Consider the following 5,453-nt stretch of genomic DNA (forward strand, 5'->3'; position numbering starts at 1 on the left):
ATGTATATATATTTACATATATAATATATGTATATAATATAACCTATAGAGTCTGATTTGTGCCCCAGATGTCCTTCCCTGTGGGTCCATCCATTGGGCCCAACAAGAGTCCAGTCCCTGTAAAACACTCTCTTGCCCCCACCCAACAGCTATCTGCCGCCAAAGGTTCCTAAGGTTGGTTTGGGTTTTCCTACCCACTTTCCCCATGTCCATGCTGGCCTTTTGCCTGGTTGGACTTCATTTGAGAGTTGTGCCTGTTGTTTCCAATCTTTGAGTCCATATATGTAACTGTCCAGCTGTCTGGAGGACTCTGTTTCCTTGTGGTCATCCACCCCTCTGGCTCTTACAATCTTTCTGCCTCCTCTCCTAAAATTATCTCTGAGTGTTGGGAAACATGCATAAAATAGGTGTCCTATTCAGGGATAAGGACCTGTGGCATCTTTTTCTTCATAATATTTCTCAAGGAGCGTTTTTATGCAGAAGAAATTTGACTTAAGGAATGGAACTCTTAGAACATCACCTATGTCGTTGCATTTATTTATGAAAGACACTACTAGAGCACAATATGAGACCTCATCTAATGTTGCTTGTCATATCAGAAGATTTCCACCAGTCTTTCTGAGCCTTTTTCTGCAACTAGCAGTTTTGAATACCAGGGATAGAATCAGTTGAAGAAAGCTTGCTTCTTTACAAAATCAGCTCCAGAATAGTCAGTTACAGAACTGATTGGTCCTTCTAGGCTAAGTGGATGATGAAAATTTAATTTTCTCCTCTCACCCCGAAATAGGGTTTTACTTTAGGCCAGTCACAAACTAGTAATCTTCCTGCATAAGCCTCCTGAGTGAAAAGATTACAGGTGGGTGTGTGACACCACAACTGGCTAACTTTTTAATTAATTCATTTAATTTTTTTATACAATAAATTTTTCTTTTATGTTTGATAATTCTTATACATAGGATTTTTGGAATGTAGTTACAGTTTGAACAGTCCTTATCTGAAATGTTTAAGAACCTGAAACTTTTTGAATGTCAATATGACAGTAATAATGGAAATTTCCAGACAAAGAAACTTTATTTAATGGAAAATTCATGTGAAATATTATAGAAAACTACTTTACCATTGTGTCTCTAAGGTGGATATGTAAAAAATTTAAATTTAGATCCATATTCAATCACATGTGTATAAAATACAAAAATATTCCAAGCATTTCAGATAAAGGAGCATTCATCTTTAAAGAACACTGAAAAATGGCAACATATTAGACCATTTTATTATATATTATTTCCAAAATTGTGCAAAGTTTTAACCTATCATTTTATTTTTAGTTGAGACAACATCTCCTTCTGTAGCCAGGATAACCCTCAAAGTTGTAATCCTCCTGCATTAGCTCCCTTACAGGTGTGCACCATGTCCTTCTTTTTCAGATGATTGCTTAATAAATAGCAGCAGATATCCTTTCAAGTGGAAACGATTGCATTTATTGGGATACACAGCTACAATAAGTCATTTATTGTGTGTGAGTTTGTTGTATTTGTCCTTACGTGGCCTTTGAGCTGCCTGACTCTACCTCTCATCTCAGACTTCACCCTGTAAATTTTACCATTAAATATTCTCAGTGCTAGAAGGATCATAGCTTTCTCTTACCTGCAGGCTCTTGTTTCTTCTTTTTTTCTCCTGCCCCAATAACTCTGTCTTTACTTCAAATGATTGCATAGTCTTCAGTTCTCATGCTAAACATGATTTCTTGTAGGTAACAGGGGCTATATGCCCTTCTTTCCCTCCCACGGTATCTGCATATTGCCTGTCACTGATTGATTTTCATTTTGTATTTGCTGGCAGTCTCACCTTACATCAAATGCCAATGGAATAGCAACTTACTTTTACATATATGTATTTACTTCAAAATTCTATTTACAGTATCGAGTGCAATGAGTGACATAGACAATGTATTCAACAAGTATCTTGAATTATTTTGTAATGCTTTCCAAATATGAAATTTGGAAAGGAAGTGGTCAGTAGTGGAGAAAAATAAACGGGTTGAATACAAATAATTTTTTGTTAACGTGTATATTTTTCTTTATCTTGCAGTTATATTTATTTAACTAGTACTTATGTGATAAATCTACTATACTGACACATTTTCACTCTCGTTGATACTTTCTTTATGCTTGTTGTCAAGGATCCAATAAGGTCAGTTCATTGAAAATTCAATTTATGAGATGCCTAAGCTCCATATGTTCAGACATGAAGTGAAATATGACTTGTTTGCTTTGTATAGACACCCTGATAAATTATCTACCTCAAAGAGACCCCAAACAACCATTTTAAGTAGTGGTATCAGAGGTTAGATGATACATTAAATTGATGTGTCTTCTATGCAGGTAAATAAAAATGTTCATGTGTGTGTGTGTGTGTGTGTGTGTGTGTGTGTGTGTGTCATATTTCAACCTTAATATCTTACTTAAAACATGTCTTAGACTTACTGATGCTTAAAATTAGTTTAAAAATAAAAGATTAAAAAGGTGTGTTACCATAAATAAAACATTATGTTTTTAGAGAAATCATATATTTTGAAGACTACATCAGAAACAACCAGAGATTTTTAAATAAACTATGAAATAAAAAGGAAATATTGCTTCTAAATTTGAAATTGATTATACAATCATTTAAGTCAACATATATCTACTGCTCATCTTCCTTGTATATTTTGCTGAACTTCAACTTAATAAATGGCCTAACAAAGTTTTGTATAAAACTACATGACTAACATCCATTATTTGAAAATAAGTACCTGCATAGGTTACATATTCATTCTGTTAGAACTAGTGCAATCTCTACCTCACATTGATAAATATGTGCATTTCACATGATGCATGAGTACACTAGCTCTTAGCCCTCTACCACATTTTTGTCATACATAACTTTAATCAGTTCTATCCTGACGGTCAAATGGTGTTATAAATTGAGTGTGGAATTTTTCCAGTTGATACAAACTCTAGCAAAACTTTCAAACTTGAAATGTTGCCTCACCTGACAGACTGCATTCCATCTGCTTTTCAAAGTATGAGCTGTGGAACAATGCCAGTACATACTAGTTCTGTCCAAGCAAGTCATTGATTTCTTTCATCTTCAGCTAGTTGTGGTGACTTGAAGAGGTCCCATGTCAGCGGGTTGTCTTTTGAATTTCCCACGTGATTCCAGTTGAGAGGAAAGCTGTTTCCCCCATATGGCAGACCTAATAAATTAATTAAGGCAATAAATGTCATGCCATCTGCACCTAATGTGTGAGGGACATTAATCAGGGCAGACTACCAGCTGGGTGCATCTTCAATGTGTAACCACCTGGAACGCAGACAGTACCATGCATCAAAGGAGGCCATCAGCAGGACAAGATGCAAGAAAGCTAGCTCTCTTGTACTCTGTTCTGCAGGAATTCCTGTTCTCCATCAAATTCTGCTTTTATCTTCCTAAATATTCACTCACAAAAAGTTTACAATTGACTATGTCAAACATAATATTGTATTTTGCATTTACCAAGAAAAAATATGAATGTATACAAAAGCAGTTTCATACTGTGAAAAGGAAAATGTGACACCAAACAAGTTTTGAAAACCTGATATTTAAGACATTGTTTGCAGGAAGCTGGCTAAATATTCACAGCTAAAATCCTAGTGAGAACATCTGAAATTTCTAAAGTCAGCAGTGAGTGCTATAAATTTCCATCACAGTACGGCTTTAGCTGCCTCCCATGAATGTTTATGCGTGTATATTTTCATTTTTCTTCAGCCCAATGTTGCTTTTATTACTCTTAAAACATAACTCTCTGATCCTTGGGATCTTTGGAAGTATATTTTTTTGCTTTCCAAGAATTTGGAGATTTTTCTAATTATGTAACTTTTGACTTTGTATTATAATGAGTTCTTCAATATTCCTGAATTTTTGTTCTACACCTTGATTGTTGAGAAACAAATATTAAAGTTTCCCAACTGCATCAACAGTTGTCTATCTTCCCTTCAGTTTTATCACTCACACTCACACACACACACACACACACACACACACACAGATACACACACACACGCAGAGTCTATATTTATGTAATATATATATGTATATATATATATATATATGGAGTATATATTGGAATATAGAAATTTCTGATACTTAAGGTGAATAGTGTGCTCTTCATGGCACCTCCATATTTTGAGCACTTTGGGTATCACATATTCCACTTACCTGATGTCCCTGTACTGCTGTCACATCTGCCTCTCACCACTAGGTGGTCAAATGATACAGTGGAGTTAGAGGATAATGATAAAAGTCTGAACCATCTATTTAACCTTCCATCATTGTCCTAATAGGGGTATTAGTTTTGCCTCATTTCCTGAGGAAGGTAAAAGCTTTGACTATCCTCTTCCTTAGACACGAGAAGAGCGATTTCCTCCTTTTACAGCCTGTGGTGGCTCAATGAGTAGACTAGTTCTTCTGAAACAGTGTTTTGATTTCTGCTCTATCTTGGCCCTTTTGTTGAAAGGGAAAATGTTATGGTGCATTCATTCATTCATTCATTCATTCATGTCTGATATGCTTCGTTTCTCCAGCACAAAAAGTATGTTTAACAAAATGCATACATTTGGCTTGAGGTTGTTTCTATTAGTATACTAATAGCCATAGTATAAATCTAATTTATGATATCTATGAAATTCAGAGAGAATCTTTGTAGCAAGGAAACAATAGGATCAAAATACTTTAAAATATGACAAAAATCATTTAAAATGAGCAGTTTTATAATCTGTGTATTACAATACATATGACTTTTAAAAATTTAACAAATTAAGATGTTTTTGAAGGTGAATTATGTGATTATTAAATATATAAAAATATAACAGAAATATTTACAAACCACAGGTGTTCTGAATATTGTATCCTGATGATTGTACTTACATTATTTTTTTAAAATATTGAATAAGGTGGTCATGCCTATAATCTCAGCACTTAGGTGGCTGAGGCCATACTGAGCTACATCATGAGTTCTACGATAGCATAGAAGGCAAAGTGAGTCAAGGACAGGACTCTTGTACTCCTGAACTTATGGCAGTGGTTGCCTACATAAAGTCTGCACAAGATCACACCATTCAACATTCCTGAACGAATGGGAGCAGAACATAGGAGATAACACATGGAACTATGAACAGTTGATGGCTTCTAGGGGAGGGACAGTTATTTTTCCTTAGGTGTATGGTGACTAGTAAGATGACTGTACTCCAGTGGATGGCCCCACGTCATGTGTATATAGGCAGCAGTAATTGGGATCAGTGGGTTATTAAAAAAGGATATAAAGTTCAGAGGAAGGAGGTATTAGGGAGAGAGTGGTTGATTAATATGATAAAAATCCATTGTATGCACAAATGAAATTCTCAAATAAGTAAACTATTATATTTTAAAATATTTAC

Source organism: Nannospalax galili, unplaced genomic scaffold (assembly GCF_000622305.1).
Source record: "Nannospalax galili isolate Female #2095 unplaced genomic scaffold, S.galili_v1.0 scaffold654, whole genome shotgun sequence".
Classification (NCBI taxonomy): Eukaryota; Metazoa; Chordata; class Mammalia; order Rodentia; family Spalacidae; genus Nannospalax; species Nannospalax galili.